This window comes from Budorcas taxicolor, chromosome 11 (assembly GCF_023091745.1).
Source record: "Budorcas taxicolor isolate Tak-1 chromosome 11, Takin1.1, whole genome shotgun sequence".
In the NCBI taxonomy this organism is placed as follows: Eukaryota; Metazoa; Chordata; class Mammalia; order Artiodactyla; family Bovidae; genus Budorcas; species Budorcas taxicolor.
In genome coordinates, this window is record NC_068920.1 from 57,912,192 (window position 1) to 57,930,707 (window position 18,516).

At 36.7% G+C, this 18,516-nt stretch overlaps 1 pseudogene; it reads left to right on the forward strand.

Annotated features, from left to right (window-relative positions):
• Nucleotides 1–367: 367 nt before the first annotated feature.
• LOC128055640 (EF-hand calcium-binding domain-containing protein 14-like) overlaps nucleotides 368–18,516 on the forward strand; it is a 78,006-nt pseudogene continuing 59,857 nt past the window's right edge.

Consider the following 18,516-nt stretch of genomic DNA (forward strand, 5'->3'; position numbering starts at 1 on the left):
TTACTTTTTTATGTCAGTCCAGATTTCAGCAGTCAATGATTGGCACAATCCAGACTGCAATTGAAGAGCACCTAACAGGAGTGTGCAGAGTTACCAAAGGAACAAAATACAATGAAGAGCCAGCACTGGCAACAGCAAGAAGTGGTCTTCACCTGAAGACTAATGAGGAAAGAAGAGGACAGGAGATTACATTTGGCAGGGGAGAGGGGGGAAACACAAGTGGTACCAGTGATCTGAGCTGTGATCATGGCGAAAGACATCCTCTGCCAGAACCTTAGGCAGGTGAACAGATATTCTGATCTCTTCTCTCAGACTTCATCCCTCTTGGTTCTTCCAACTGCCAAACCCAACACAAAGCCAAGGGGTCATGGAGACCAAGAAAAGTAGTCCTGAGAGGTCAGAACCTCAGGGTGTAGACTGGGTCAGAAAAATGTACAGAGCAGATCTGGAGAACAGAGATATTCCTTCATCATCAATCTCCCTTTCTGTAAATTGGGGACTATAATCATATCCTCCTCATGTAAAGGGCTGAATGGGATCATGAATGCAAAGCATTTAACATGAAGGTCAGCGCATTGCCAGTAATTGTTCAATATTAAATCATCCTCTGAAAGTTACCCAAGGCTCTGCTCAGAGGGATCCTAACTTGTGAACACATTTTCTCCTAATAAATCTCTTATTTCAAAATAGACAATATATAATTCAAGAATGTGCCTTCCATTTTTAGAATGACATACACGCAAGTTTATATAGTTGCAAACATTCCTGTCAGGAGGCTTGGGTTCAGAAAGACTGGTCTCCACTTTCTTTACTATTTCATGTGACCCAGGCAATTGTGTGTATTGTGTGTGCCAAAGCTTTCTCAATTATAACAAGAGAAATGATGACCATTATCTTACAGATGTGTATCTAAAATAAGACAGGGTCTTGATGCTTTTGAACTGTGGTGTTGGAGAAGACTGTTGAGAGTCCCTTGGACAGCAAGGAGATTCAACTAGTCCATTCTGAAGGAAATCAGCTCTGGGATTTCTTTGGAAGGAATGATGCTAAAGCTGAAACTCCAGTACTTTGGCCACCTGATGTGAAGAGTTGACTCATTGGAAAAGACTCTGATGCTGGGAGGGATTGGGGGCAAGAGGAGAAGGGGACAACAGAGGATGAGATGGCTGGATGGCATCACTGACTCGATGGACGTGAGTCTGAGTGAACTCTGGGAGTTGGTGAATAACAGGGAGGCCTGGCGTGCTGCGATTCATGGGGTCGCAAAGAGTTGGACACAACTGAGCGACTGAACTGAACTGAACTGAATACATGATAGAGGCTCAGAAGTAAGTGATATTATGCTGTAATATCACTATAGCTGCCTAATATGATCTTAGATATTATAAAACATAAATAGATGTCAGACATACCTTTATTCTGTCACTCAAAGTGTCTTCTTTTTAATATGGAAAAATCTATATTCCTTAGATACTTTTTAAATGGCCCACATATGATACTACAAGTTCAGTTCAGCTCAGTCACTCAGTCGTGTCCGACTCTTTGCGACCCCATGAATCAAAGCACGCCAGGCCTCCCTGTCCATCACCATCTCCAGGAGTTCACTCAGACTCACGTCCATCGAGTCTATGATGCCATCCAGCCATCTCATTTTAGGTCGTCCCCTTCTCCTGCTCCCAATCTCTCCCAGCATCAGAGTCTTTTCCAATGAGTCAACTCTTTGCATGAGGTGGCCAAAGTACTGGAGCTTCAGCTTTAGCATCATTCCTTCCAAAGAAATCCCAGGGTTGATCTCCTTCAGAATGGACTGGTTGGATCTCCTTGCAGTCCAAGGGACTCTCAAGAGTCTTCTCCAACACCACAGTTCAAAAGCATCCATTCTTCGGTGCTCAGCCTTCTTCACAGTCCAACTCTCACATCCATACATGACCGCAGGAAAAACCATAGCCTTGACTAGACGGACCTTAGTCAGCAAAGTAATGTCTCCGCTTTTGAATATACTATCTAGGTTGGTCATAACTTTTCTTCCAAGGAGTAAGTGTCTTTTAACTTCATGGCTGCAGTCACCATCTGCAGTGATTTTGGAACCACCCAAAATAAAGTTGACACTGTTTCTACTGTTTCCCCATCTATTTCCCATGGAGTGATGGGACCAGATGCCATGATCTTCGTTTTCTGAAATCTGAGCTTTAAGCCAACTTTTTCTCTCTCCTCTTTCACATTCATCAAGAGGCTTTTTAGCTCCTCTTCACTTTCTGCCATAACGGTGGTGTCATCTGCATATCTGAGGTTATTGATATTTCTCCTGGCAATCTTGATTCCAGCTTGTGTTTCTTCCAGTCCAGCGTTTCTCATAATGTTCTCTGCATAGAAGTTAAATAAGCAGGGTGACAATATACAGCCTTGACGTACTCCTTTCCCTATTTGAAACCAGTCTGTTGTTCCATGTCCAGTTCTAACGGTTGCTTCCTGACCTGCATACAGATTTCTCAACAGAAAGGTTAGGTGGTCTGGTATTCCCATCTATTTCAGAATTTTCCACAGTTTATTGTGATCCACACAGTCAAAGGCTTTGGCATAGTCAATAAAGCAGAAATAGAAGTTTTTTCTGGAACTCTCTTGCTTTTTCCATGATCCAGCAGATGTTGGCAATTTGATCTCTGGTTCCTCTGCCATTTCTAAAACCACCTTGAATATCAGGGAGTTCACGGTTCACGTATTGCTGAAGCCTGGCTTGGAGAATTTTGAGTATTACTTTACTAGCATATGAGATGAGTGCAATTGTGCGGTAGTTTGAGCATTCTTTTGCATTGCCTTTCTTTGGAATTGGAATGAAAACTGACCTTTTCCAGTCCTGTGGCCACTGCTGAGTTTTCCAAACTTGCTGTCATATTAAATACAATATTGTAAAGTAATTAGCCTCCAATTAAAATAAATAAACTTATATTAAAAATAAAAAATAAAATAAAATGGCCTACAGATCATCCTACATTAATAGATCAATATCCACATATTTGAAACTTTAAGGCAGATAGTCTAAAGCCAGAGACTAAGATTATGTTAGTATAAAATTGACAAAAGACAACAAATCTCAATAATCCTCAAATATATTGTAATGTTTTCTATTACTAACGAGCAAAGACTGACAGCAGGTTGATGTCAGATGTTCTGAATAAAATACCTCCTGTTCTTCCTGACATTATTTCCCTCTGACTAAGCTATATGAAGTCATTCTGGACAATTTCACAATTTTCTTTGCCCTGCTTGGTCGAGAGACACACTAAAGGAAAATGTTTAGGGGAAAATAGAATCACCTGCCTTTTCTTAGAGGGAACCTGCGAATGTCACTAAGTGAGATATGTTTTGATATGTTTTGATGCAGAAGACTGCACCAGTGGTGAGTGTATTCACAATTCTTGATGACTGCATCAAGCTCACACCACCATCAGCATTCAGCGCAGCACCAAGACCTGCAGGAAATTATTCAATTTGTAAAAGGTCAAACATTGGTAGCCCTAAGCTTTTGAAATGGAGCAAAGAAAACAATTTCAGAGCTATTTACTCTCCTGTTCTCTGACAGCTTTTGTCCCAGCTTCCAGTAACAGAGATTTGGTTTTATAGTTATGATCTTGTAAGTAAATATAATGCTTGAGGCTACAAAAATGCACTTGATTGCTTTCTTTGAGTCATAAGGCTTTTATCTTATTTCTAAAATCATAAAGCCCACCACGCATTGCATTTTTCCAGGAGTATTGACTGATGTCCACCATATACATTTAGGTAGTCAGATAATCAGATACAGGTATTGATGATGATAGAGTAAGTTTGGTAATGCAGGAAGGAATTTATAATACATGAGGGCTCTTTTACAGTGGAAGCAATGCCTTTTGGAGGATAGAAAAATTGTTATTATCATTTGGTTGAAACATTTTGCATTTTTAGTATACTTCCTAGCTTTTTTGTGTATGAACAATATATTCAGGGGTCCTTCAGCATTGTTTCAAACTTTGAAAAAGACACATCTACAGATTATCAAACTTGCTGTCATGCCTCTAGAATACTGCAGTTCCAAAAATAGTACATTTAAAGTAGACAGAAGCTTATACAGAATCAAGTGTAGCTTCTATTTGCTATTGATAGTTAGAATATATTCTATGTATCCTTTCAAAAATGTAAGAAAATGGGTTCTGATTGATTTGAAAATACTTATATTTAAAGTGAATATCTTAATACACTTACTTTACACTCTTTTAATAAAGTTAAGCAATCTATAGAGCTGTTATTTTAAAAGAGCATTATTACTACTCTCATTTATAGTGAGAAATTTAAATAATTATGTGACTTTCAGAAGTCCCATACTGGGTAGGAAAAAAGTTTGTTCTTAGATAAAATGAAGCAAAAAAATAAACTAAAATAGAATGGTGTGTTCTCGAACTTCTTCTTTAGACGTGTTTTAAGTTTTCATACTGCTGAAAATATAATACATATCTTTCTGAAATCCACTAAAATACGAGTTATTTTAGACCAACAATTATGATATTTTCCAAATGTATTTCTGTACCTGTTATGTAACAAGCTTTCATAAGCTATAGAATAGAATAGTGACTAAGAAAGGCAAGAATCATGCCTTCATGGAGTTCAAAGTCTTCCAGGTCATTATAAGTATAGTCGATGATACTGAGAAAGTATTAGGAATGTTATTATAATTTATAGAAAGGAGTCAGAAAGTCTTCAGTGAGGAAACTGTATTAAATTGAAAATTTAAGAAAATTAAAGATTAACATGGCAGCTACAGCCATGAAATTAAAAGATGCTTACTTCTTGGAAGAAAAATTATGACCAACCTAGATAGCATATTCAAAAGCAGAGACATTACTTTGCTGACTAAGGTCCGTCTAGTCAAGGCTATGGTTTGTCCAGTGATCATGTATGGATGTAAGAATTGGCCTGTGAAGAAAGCTGATCACCAAAGAATTGATGCTTTTGAACTGTGGTGTTGGAGAAGACTCTTGAGAGTCCCTTGGACTGCAAGGAGATCCAACCAGTCCATTCTGAAGGAGATCAACCCTGGGATTTCTTTGGAAGGACTGATGCTAAAGGTGAAACTCGAGTACTTTGGCCACCTCACGCGAAGAGCTGACTCATTGGAGATGACTCTGATGCTGGGAGGGATTGAGGGCAGGAAGAAAAGGGAATAACAGAGGATGAGATGGCTGGATGGCATCGCTGACTAGATGGACGTGAGTCTGAGTGAACTCCGGGAGTTGGTGATGGACAGGGAGGCCTGGCATGGTGCGTTCATGGGGTCGCAAAGAGTCGGACACGACTGAGTGACTGAACTAACTGAACTGAAGGATTAACAGACAAAGAGAGTAAGTGACTGGTTGCTAATGAGCGAAAAGAGGAAGGGATAAGTGAGGAGAATAGCATTCCAGGTAAGAAAATAACTTATTGAAAAACTCAGTGAGACAGAGAAATAAAATAATACACTTGACCAAAATAAGTTCTTGACCAAAATAAGTTCAAGAAGTCCAGTAAGACTGGAGTATAGGGATTATGACGAATGAAAGATGGGTTTCAAGGACCTAAAACAGAAAAAAAACTTGCATTAACACCTATTTGAATTTACTCAAAAGATTATATAATCAAATCAGATTCATAAGAATCAGGAATCTTAAGTGGTATTGAGAAGGCTGAACAGCCTCATATGAATCAATGAAATTAGAGCACATCCTTATGCTATACACAAAAATAAGCTCAAGATGGCTTATACTTAAATATAAGACATAACACTATAAAACTCCTAGAAGAGAACACATGCAAAACATTCTCTGACTTACATTGTAGCAATGTTTTCCTAGGTCACTCTCCCAAGGCTAAAGAAATAAGAACAAAAATAAACAAATGGAAGAAAATCAAATTTAAAAGCTTTGCACACCAGAGGACATTATAAACAAAATGAAAAGACTGGGAGAAAATATTTGCAAGTGATGCAATCAACAAGAGATTAATGTCCAAAATATACACCAATCTCATATACCTCAACAACAAAAAACAAGCAACATAATCAAAAAATGGATAGAAGACCTAAATAGAAATTTCTCCAAAGAAGACATACAGATACCAATAGACACATGAAACAAACGTTCCATTTCACTAATTATTAGAGAAACTCAAATCCAAACTACATTGAGGTATCACCTCACATCACATATCAGGCTTAACATCTTTTAATCTTTTGTCATGGTTTTCATGTTAAATCTAAAACTTTTAATATATTTTGTAAATGGAAAGGAAAGAATTAACCATATGCTTATCATACATTCTAACTTAAATGCCCTAAATATAGAAAAGATGATGTAGTTAAATCTAGATGACTATCATTAAAATGTCTGCAAATCATAAATGCTACAGAGGATGTGCAGAGAAGGGAGCCCTCTTACAGTGTTGGTGGGGATGTAAATTGGTACAGCAACTGGTAAATTGGTATAACAACTATAAAAACAGTATGAAATTTCCTTAGAAATTAAAAATAGATCCTGTAATCCCATGCGTGGGCATATAACAACAAAAACATGTAATTTGAAAAGGTACATTCACCCCTGTGTTCATAGTAGCACTATTCACAATAGTCAAGACATGGAAACAACCTAAATGTCCATCAATATATGAATGGATAAAGATATAGAACATATATATGTACAATGAAATACTATTCAGCCATAAAATAGAATGAGTTGATGCCATCTGCAGCTACATGGATGGACCTAGAAATTATCATACTAAGTGAAGTAAGTTACATAGAAAAGGACAGATATCCTAAGATATCACTTATATGTGGAATTTAAAATATTAAACAAATGAACTTATCTAAACAGAAACAGACTCACAGACATAAAAAAAGAAACTTATGGTTTCCAAATGGGAAAAGGAGAATGAGTTAGGAGTTTGAGATTAACAGATACAAACTACTATATGTAAAATAGATAAACAACAAGGTCCTATTGTATAGCACAGAAAACTATACTCAATATCTTGTGATAAATCACAATAGAAAAGAATATCTGAATCATTTTGTTGTATACCAGAAACTAACACAACATTATAAATCAACAATCTTTCAATTAAAAAATGAATCAGCAATCTTATCTAATATCAAGCTTTAGTAATAATATTAAGGATAGAATTAACCTCAAGAACTAGCTAAAAGAGAAAAGTTTGAGACAACAAATACAACCCCACAGTCCTTTTGACAACATTAAAATGCATTTTTTGGCCCATATTTGAAGACAAACTACCTAAATGATGCATGGGGTCATAATTTATATAAAAAGGGACTACTTTGACCATTGTGTATATAACATTTTCCCTTGAGTCATGCCCCATAAATCCTGATTTCATGTTTGTTTGCCATAAACAACCCTGAACATATTTGGTATAGTCTTCTAAAAGTACAGATAACTTTCCAAAACTAGTAAATACCAGTAATATCTAATGCTAGACAACAGGTCTGTCAATAACACATTTATAAGAAGATTTGACTAGATCATCATTTCTATTTTTAGAGCATTTCATGATAAAGTTAAAATGTATGATAAGCATATGGTTAATTCTTCCCTTTACATTTAAAAAATATGTTATGGGCTTTGGATTTAACATGAAAACAATGACAAAAGATTAAAAGATTTTAAGCCTGATATGTGGACCATATAATAAATATGGAGGATAGGTTAAAGAAGGAGATTATTGACAGAAAGTCCTGTTTCAAGCTTTTGGAAAGGTGGGTGTAATGTGAAATAGGGCATCCCATAGTAGTGTCCAAGAGAAGGACCCAGATGCAAGAACTGTTTATGAGTCAAAGTCAATGGAGTTGGTAATTAATTCAATATAGGAGCAAAATATCTGCAATATTTGAACAAGAGGTATAATAGGGCCATTAGCTGATTAAGTAAGCATTAGAAAAGCAATGGATCTGGCAGACAAAAATAGGGTCAGTTTTAGATACCCCAAGCTTAAAGTGATTGGAAAAGGTAAAAGGGAAGTTTTCAGCAGGCCATTGGATATTTGGGCCAGAAACTCAGGAGTAATCCCTGGCTGGAGAGTAGGGAATCATGGTACATTTATTGAGGCTATTTCATTGACATGATAAGCCAACTAATTAGGAAAGACCCTGATACTGGGAAAAATTGAAGGCAGAAGGAGAAAAGGGTGGCAGAGGATGAGATGGCTAGATAGCATTATCGACTCAATGGATATGAATTTGAGCAAACTCTTGGAAGGTAGTGAAGGACAGGGAAGCCTGGCATGCTGCAGTTCTTGGGGTTGCAATGAGCCAGACATTTGCTTCTTGGCAGGAAAGCTATGAGAAACTTAGACAGAGTGTTGAAAAGCAGAGACCTCACTCTGCCAACAAAGGTATGTATAGTTAAGACTATGGTCTTTCCAGTGGTCATGTATGTTTGTGAGAACTGGACTGTAAAGAGAGTACAGTGCCAAAAAATTGATGCCTTAGAACTGTGGTGCTGGAGAAGACTCCTGAGAGTCCATTGGACAGCAAGGAGATCAAACCAGTCAATCTTAAGGGAAATCAACCCTGAATACTGGTTGGAAGGACTGATGCTGAAGTTGAAACTCCAGTATTTTGGTCATCTGATGCAAACAGGTGCTCATTGGAAGAGTCCCTGATGCTGGGAAAGATTGAGAGCAGAAGAAGAGGGCATCAGAGGATGAGATGGCAGGATGGCATCACCGATGCAATTGACTTGAACTTGGGTGAACTCCGGGAGATGGTGAGGGACAGGGAAGCCTGTCATGCTGCAGCCCATGGGTCACAAAGAGTCAGACATGACAGGGCAACTGAACAATAACAACAACAGAAGAGTTGGACACAACTAATCGACTGAACAGAAACAAGGGTCAAGGAAGTATTTATAATTAATAGTGTGAGAGAGTGAATATGATTGAATACTGATGTGGATCCTTGGGAGAGAGCACTTCAAAGTGGAGGTATCTTAGCTCCTCATCTATGCCATATTCATTTGTGAGAATTGTATGTCTTTCTGTGTTTTCCCAGACAAACAGAGTGTTATGCTTAAAAGATCTTAAGAAATACTATCTGAAAAGTAATATATTTGAACATTATCTGAAGAAAAGCTGGGTCCAGATTCATTTTTGGTTATGTACAAGGTAAAACTTCCAAGCAGAACTTGAGTATAACTGTCAAGTGTGCCTTCACTGTTTAATTGTTTTTTGGTTTTCAATTTTTTTTTTTTTTTTTATCTTCTAAATCTGGTGAGTATGTGTGTTTTGGGTATAAAATAACCCATGCATTTTAGCTTAATCAAACTAACTAGAAAATAAAATATGCTATACTACTTATTATAAAATTCCACAGAGGAATTTTGTTGACTTGCTATTGAAGGCCCATATTGTTCTCTTCTACTTTTGTGAATAATAGAAAGATGATTTCAAATGAAAAAAGACTAATATGATACATTGATGTGCTCATATTTTTTCTAGGATTTAAACATGAAAATGTTGGCATGAGTAAAAATATTTGTTTTTAGCTTGAAATAATAATAGCAAAATAATAACTTCCTGTTTTTAAAAGAGTTCATATCACTGATTCTCCACCAGTATGATATTTATTTCTTAAAGAAGGTTATACATTTATACTGATTTGTCCCTTGATAATCAATGGCATTCAGTTGAGAGATTGGTTATTGAATTTAGGAATCAATATTTAAGCAGGAAAAAGAGAAAAGCAATTTGAATGTGAAGAAGATCATCATTTATCTTTTATAATATTTTAAAAATCAACTGAGCTTTCATTAATAACTCATTGTAGGGCTTACAAGAAACACTCTGAAGTAGGAAGAAATTGCTATTTTACCTTTTGACTGAGAGCTGGTGGTTCAAATGTTTCGAGCTCATCTAATCATCAAGGGTTACTTAGTATTTAAGGCAGAATATCCAAGATAATTCTGCCTTTTGGTGAATTTACTGAAAGAAAAAAATAATCAACCTGCTAAAACATAAAACAATTGTGAGGCAAAGTAACATTTCTATTTGTTACAATTATACTGGTGTTCATTACTACTATCCATTCTAAACATTCCCAAATGTCATCACGTTTATGACTCCATAAATCTGGAAAATGCCTTATAGTGAAATAAGGGTCATCTGTTTCTAAATTAAGATGGTATCATAACACTGACAGTTGATATGCATGAAGCCGTTAACTCCTACAAGTAAAACATTAAACAAAGGGAAAATCTTTCTCAGTTTTTGAAATACCTATGAACGTCAAGAATTTCAAAGAAGCAAAGAGAAAATTTTTCTTTTTATGTGGGAAAATAAATTAAGATATAGTGGGCTTCTTGATCCAGTCCTGACTGCAGATATGGTTGGAAACAGTGGGAAATGTAAAGAATCCAACCACTAAAAAAAAAATAATTATTTTAATTGGAAGCTAACTACTTTACAATATTGTGATTGTTTTTGCCATACATCGACCTGAATCAGCCACAGGTGCACATGTGTCCCACGATCCTGAATACTCCTCCCATCTTCCTCCCCACTCTGTCCCTCTGGGTGGTCCCAGAGGACCAGTTTTAAGTGCCCCACTTCATGCATCGAACTTGTACTGGTCATATATTATACATATGGTAATATACATTTCAATGCTATTCTCTTAAATCATCTCACACTCGCCTTCTCCCACATAGTGCAAAAGTCTGTTCTTTATATCTGGGTCTCTTTTTCTGCCTTGTATATAGGATCATTATTATCATCTTTCTAACTTCCATATATATGTGTTAATATACTGTACTGGTGTTTCTCTTTCTGACTTACTTCACTCTGTATAATAGGCTCCGGTCCATTCCACTTCATTAGAACTGACTCAAGCGTGTTCTTTTTTAAAATATTATAAGCAATATTCCGCTGTGTATATATACCACAGCATTCTTATCCATTTGTCTACTGATGGACATCTAGGTTACTTACTGCTGCTATTGCTGCTAAGTCGCTTCAGTCGTGTCCGACTCTGTGCGACCCCATAGATGGCAGCCCACCAGGCTCCCCCATGCCTGGGATTCTCTAGGCAAGAATACAGGAGTGGGTTGCCATTTCCTTCTCCAAGTGGGACAATCACTACTTTTAAATTGAATAGTTTGCCAGTAGGCATTCCTGAACAGAGTATACCTTGAATGAATTAATATGTACAAGTAGAAAAATAGTCTGACCAAGACCATATCAGAATAAAAATGTATTACTACATTTGGATGTACTACTACAGTTGGACTACAGTCGAGTCTTCCATAGAAACACAGAGTCCTTGGTATCCATAGAAAGCAAGTCAACAGGAAACCCCACACACAAACTGATTACTACAGGCAGATGTTATGTAAAATCCTACAGCTATAAAATCTAAGAAAGATAGCAGCTTCCCCAGAAGAAAATGCTTCACCTATCACTAGCCTGGACACCCAGCTCCTCTGCATAATGTCTAGAAGGCCATCATCAGTATCACTCTAGGAGTTACCTACATGTGTTACTTTTGAGAAGAAATACATACCTATGTCACAGAGAGGATGTGCTTTTGGATAACCCTTGACTTGTACCTGGGAATCCAAGGTTCCTCACCCCTCCCTTGTACTGGGAGTGCAGGTTCTGTCCCCTGTCCCCACAGTGTGAGCTATTTCAAGGATGCAGCCTCGAGAGGAAAGGGATAATGAGACTGTCTGGATGGAGCAAGTGCTGAGCCCCACTACAGTCTCTGTAAACTTTGAGATGGGTTTACTAGGTGGCTCAGTGGGTAAAGAATCCTTCTGCAATGCAGGAGATGCAAGAAGATGCAAGTTTGATCCCTGGGTGGGGAAGATCCCCTGGAGCAGGGCATGACAAACCACTCCAGTATTCCTGTTTGAAGAATCCCATGGCCAGGGAGCCTGGCAGGCTACAGCCCATAGAGTCACAATGAGCTGTACGTGACTGAAGTGACAGGCATGCAGCCATGCACAAACGTTGAGATACTGGCAGATGAATGTGGAGATCTACTTGTGTTGCAGCCACTAGAGACAAACCTCATGTTCCTTTGCTCATCAAAACTACCACTACTAACACTAAAAGTGTCCACTTCTTTCTCTGGTCTGTCCCCACTCTAGTAAGGGGGCTAGTTTCAGACTTCAGCAGGAAATCTACCAACACTGTGAATCAAAAAACTGTTTACTTGATTAATGCTTTATTAGACAAGATGAAACAGATATGTTTCAAGGAATGTTCAAGGAATTCAATAAATACATATTGAATTAATGAGTTGCCAGCAGAAAACAGAAAGGCAAAAAAGAGTGGGTGCTATTTAATCTTATTGTGTCTGAGGCTGAGTTTTAGCTATACAATGTGGTTTTATTAATTCCCTTTCAGCTGAGGAATCCCTTGGTGTAATCCGTTTGTCCACAGTTCAGCTCTTTGTGAACATTTCATGAAGCATAATTTCTCTGCTGTGCCACAGGGGTCCCAGGACCAACTGAAGCAGAGTTCTGTTCTTGGATCTCTTTCTAACCCAGCTTCTCCATTTCCCTATTCAGAATTTTGCTAGTTTCTCTCTTCTTCATTTTTTTCCCCCCTTGCTCTTTACCATTATTATATCCATATAAATGTAAACTTTAAATTTGGGGGTGATTGTGTGAATCAGTGTTCCTCTAGGCAAATGTTCCTCTACCTGTCTTAGGGTACAATTGCAGGGTCATGGGTTAAGTGAAGCTTCAGCTCTACCAGGCATTCCCCAATGCTTCCCAAAATGTACCAATCTGCATTTATATGAGAAATGTATTAGAGTTCTCATTTTATCTTACATCACTAACACTTTATATTATATTGCTCTTTAATGTTTCCCAATCTTAAGGGAGGGAGCAAGAGCAATAATATTTTCACTTTGCTGATTACTAACTAGATTGAACAAATTTTGTTTATTGGTAATTTGGCCTCCCATTTCAAGAATTTGCCTGTTCCTATTCTATATCAATTTTTATTGAGTTATTCAGTTTTTAAAATCTTGATGTGTATGGTATGTTTATAATATCTTGATATAAATTCTTTATTGTTTAAACATTTACAAATAGGTTATGCAAATCAGAAGATTCACTTTAATTTTTGTTATATTGCTGCTTCTTTTTCTAATTTTAATTTTAATTTTTACTTTATTTTACTTTACAATATTGTACTGGTTTTGCCATACATTGACATGAATCCACCACGGGTGTACATGCGATCCCAAACATGAACCCCCCTCCCACCTCCCTCCCCACAACATCCCTCTGGGTCATCCCCGTGCACCAGCCCCAAGCATGCTGTATCCTGCATTGGACATAGACTGGCGATTCGATTCTTACATGATAGTATACATGTTTCAATGCCATTCTCCCAAATCATCCCACCCTCTCCCTCTCCCTCTGAGTCCAAAAGTCTGCTATACACATCTCTGTCTTTTTTGCTGTCTTGCATACAGGGTCATCATTGCCATCTTTCTAAATTCCATATATATGTGTTAGTATACTGTATTGGTGTTTTTCTTTCTGGCTTACTTCACTCTGTATAATCGGCTCCAGTTTCATCCATCTCATCAGAACTGATTCAAATGTATTCTTTTTAACGGCTGAGTAATACTCCATTGTGTATATGTACCACAGCTTTCTTATCCATTCATCTGCTGATGGACATCTAGGTTAAGATATTTACATGTACTCACATTTATCATTTTCTTCTGATATCTTTGCTTTTCAGGTTTTATTTAAGAAATAAGTGCCTGCTTTCATGTTTTGTGTTTTCTTTTCAAATGCTTTAATGTTTATTTTTTAAATTTATGTCTTTAATCTATGTGGAATTGTATTTATTTATTAGTGTGTTTCAAGATTCATGTATGACTTAGAAAACCCAGGAGAAGGGAAGGACATTATATTTACCCATCTTTTTATTTTATCCACTGTTCCTTCCTGTTATTCTAAGATTTTTAAAAATTATTTGCTTTCTGCTTAAAGTACTTAGTTTAGCCATTCTTTTAGAGCAGGTGAAAAATTATCTTAGTTTTCCCTTCATCTGATTTCTCTGATTCTGTCTTGATTTCTGCTTCATTTTGGAAGGATATTTTTACTAGATAATTCAGAGTTGACAATGCTTTTCTTTCAATGCTTGAAAAGTGTCCCACTTCCTTCTTACCTTCATAGTCTCCAGTGTGAAATTCAGTGTTCTGTGAATTGCTTTTCTCCTACAGGTTGTTTCTGTTTTCATATTCTTTTCTTTTTCTTCAGTTTTCAGTCATTTGATTATGATGTGCCTCAGCTTGGGTTTCTTTGGGCTTATCCTGTTTGGGACTTGCTCAGCTTCTGGAATCTATAGGTTTATGCCTTTTGCCAATTTAGGATAATTTAAGCTATCAAATATTCAAATGCTTTTTCAGCCATACGCTCTTTCTCCTTTGTTTGCTAATACTCTTAATATCTATGGAATTTTGTGTTGACATCTATTGACTGTCTTTTCTCATTCAAGTAAAATTTTCCAGTTTCTTGTATAATAAGGGATTTTTTACTGGAACTTAGACTATATGGACATTATGGTTTAAGACAGTTGATCTTATTTAAATATTCTATGTTAGCTAATTTTCTCTAATACCATCCCAGTGAGGAAAGGAAAAGGATGCTACTTTCCTGTCATGTGGAAGTGGAGTCCGGATTCCCCCATCTCATTGTAGCCTGCGAAGGAATTCTAACTATTAAGCTTTTGCAGAAACCTCCCTATTTGGGAGTATAAGCATGCTCCCTTACTAATATTGGCCACTGGATATTGCTATGGACAATTACCAAGAAGCACAGCCTTTTTAAAACAGGGTCGGGGGGAGGTGCGGTTCTGACTCCAGCTTCTATTTCACCCCAATTCACTGACTGCAGCAGCAAAAAGTGTGCACTTTAAAACTACTTTTATGACAATATATGAAGTACCTGAATAAAATTCTATAATTTCACTGTTTATGGTCTGTAAACTTCATAATGTCTTTGGAAAGTCGAATTCTCAGTTTCCAGGGATTAGAATATGGGTAATTATTGCAAACATTATGCCCATAACACTACAGAATAATCTAGACTGTTCAATAAAAATACTAACCAAGTGACTAAAATGAGAAATCTAAAACATTTAAAATTTACTATATTAAAATAATTTTGAAAGAAATATGTAAATTAATACTAATATTATATTTTCTTTAACTAAATATATCCAAACCCTCATTTGAATATAATTAATATAAACATTCTTATTGAGGTATTTACATGCATTTCTCATACTAGGCACTTTAAACTTATCAGTTCAGTTGCTCAGGTGTGTCCAGCTTTTTGCAATCCCACGGACTGCAGCATGCCAGGTTTCTCTGTCCATCACCAACTCCCTGAACTTGCTCAAACCCATGCCCATCATATCAGTCATGCCATCCAACCATCTCAAACGCAGTTGACCCCTTCTCCTACTTTCAATCTTTCCCAATATCAGGATCTTTTCCAAAGAGTCAGTTCTTCTCATCAGGTGGCCAAAGAATTGGGGTTGCAGCTTCAGCATCAATGCTTCCAGTGAATATTCAGGACTAATTTCCTTTAGAATGGACTGACTGGATCTCCTTGCAGCCCAAGAGACTCTCAAGAGTCTTCTCCAACATCACAGTTCAAAAGCATCAATTCTTCAGTGCTCAGCTTTCTTTATAGTCCAACTCTCACATCCATACATGACTCCTGGAAAAAACATACCTTTGATTAGATGGACCTTTGTTGGCAAAGTAATGTTTCTGCTTTTTAATATGCTGTCTAGGTTGTTCATAGCTTTTCTTCCAAGGAGCAAGTATCTTTTAATTTCATGGCTGCAGTCACCATCTGCAGTGATTTTAGAACTCAAGAAAATAAAGTCTGTCACTGTTTCCATTGTTTCCCTATCTATTTGCCATGAAACGATGGGCTGGATGCCATGATCTTAGTGCTTTGAATGTTGTGTTTTAAGCCAACATTTTCACTATCCTCTTTCACTTTCATCAAGAGGCTCTTCAGTTGTTGCAAATATTCGCAATTCAAATATCTAAAAGGGATTAATGTCCAAAATGTATAAGGAATTCATACAACTCAAGAGCAAAAACAAAAACAAACAAACAAAAAAGCACACCAATTGGGTTTAAAGAATGGGCAGGACAAGGGAATAAACATTTTTCCAAAAAAGATGTACAAATGACAAATAGGTACATGACAAGATGCTCAAAATCACTAATTACCAGAGAAATGCAAATCAGAACCACAGTGAGATATCACCTCAAATCCATTGGAATGGCTATTATCAAAAAGGCAAAAGTTAACAAATATTCAAGGGGATATGAAAAAAGGGGAAATTTGTATACTGTTGGTTATAGTCATTATGGAAAACTGTACAGAAGTTCCTCAAAAAATTTAAAAAAAAAGAGTTACTATATGATCCAGCAATCCCACTCTTGGGTGTGTACCAAAGGAGATAAAATAATGTTCTTGAAGAGATATCTTCACTCCCACGATCACTTCAACATAATTCAGAACAGCCAACATATGGAAATAACCTAATGTTCCATCTAAGGATGGTCCATCTAAGGATGAATGGACAAAAAAAAAAAATTTAAAAGATGTGCAAAATGTATGTGTGTGTGTATGTGTGTGTGTGTGTGTGTGTGTATATATATATATATATATATATATATATATATGCATAAATTTCATCCTTGAAAATGAAGAACATATTACCGTCTGCATCAGCACAGGTGAACTTTGAGAGTATTGTGCTACATGAAATAAGCCAGACAGATAAAGACAAATACTCTATGGTCTCATTTATATGTGGAAGAAAAAAGACCAACCTCATAGAAACAGAGACAAGAGTGGCGTTTGCCAGGGGCTGTGAGAAATAGGGAGATGTTGATCAAAGGGTATGCAGTTCATTATATGATGAATAAATTCTGGGGATCTAATATATAGTATAATGATTATAGTTAATAATACTGTATAATAATTGAAATTTGCTTAAATAATAGATCTTAAATGTTCTCAATGCACAAAATAAATGCTAATTATGTGAAGATGCAGGTGTTAGCTAACTAACTCTTTGGTGGTAATCATGTTGCAATTATTAAGTGTATCAAATCAACATCATAATCCTATACAATGTTAGATGTCTATATCTCAAAGCTGTAAAAAAAAAAATGCCATTCTGAAACCCTATGAGGGAAATGCATAACATACAACAGAGGTCCTTTTACTTCCTTTGGTCTCTCTTTGTTGTTAAAAAGGTAATGATGTGTATGTGTCTATATGCATGTGGGTGTGCATACATGTGAGAGGGTAACAGGCAGGAAGATCAGGGGTCTCCAGATAGAGGAAATAGTCTGCAAGTGTCAGACATTTTTTATCTCTCCTTTAAGCAACAGGAGGAAACAAACTATGAGTGTCAGAATTTTTTTTCCTTCTCCATAAAAAATTGAAAATAAGTTTCCTCTATGGAAATCCTTTTCTTAAGCTATGTTAATGAAACTATGTATTTGCTTTGGAATTTGCCTTTCTTCAAAATGGTTCTACCTAAGACTAACCTTTTTTTTTTTTTTTTTTTTTTGTCAAACCTTGGGCTGATAACAGCTCAACAAACCAGTATTCATATCAATTGTTTTATGGTTGAGGGATGACATACCTGGTGCCATACTATCTCAAAAATGCATATTGTGGGAGAGGGGCCTGGTGAAACTCCATCAGCCTTGAAATGTCTCTCTTCTCTAATTAATAGCTTTATAACAGACATAAAACAGCTTACTAATCTAGCAAAGGGGGGGGGCACTCTCCATCCCCTTTCTGACGTCTATGTCAGAAGCTTTCTCTGCCCCTTTTCATACTTTGATAAAACTCTGCTACACAAAGCTCTTGAGTGATCAAACCTAGTCCCCAGTCCCAAAGTTAAATCTTCTTCTTCAGAGATCAAGAATTTGACACCACTCACCATAAGCTATCACATGCATGTACAAATGTTAGATTGCTAATTTCATTTCTTGGAAGTTAGGTGGGTGAAAAGGGATACGTGATTGTATTATGTAGTGGCAGTTATTTCTCTTTCTTCAAATAAAATTCATTCTCCTACCTTTCCGAAAAAAAAGAAGCAAGCTCATGAAGTCATTTGTACTATACATGGGGGATAAGTTAACAAGGGCTATGGTGGAACATAATAAGGATGATTAAGTCCAGGAACTTTTGATAAAACTGAAAGTTAGTCTATGCATAAAAATGGACTGGGAGCCTTGTAAAAGCTCAACAAATCTCCCTTAACCTTCCTGCCCCTAATCCAACAACATAAATTATACAGTTCATTTAACCCATGAACTGGGCATTAGACAATGCAACAACTAAATCAGGAGTGAAAGTAGAAGAGGCAAAAGAAAGAAAACAAGTCAGGTCTTAATTTTCTACTAGTGGGTGTTCT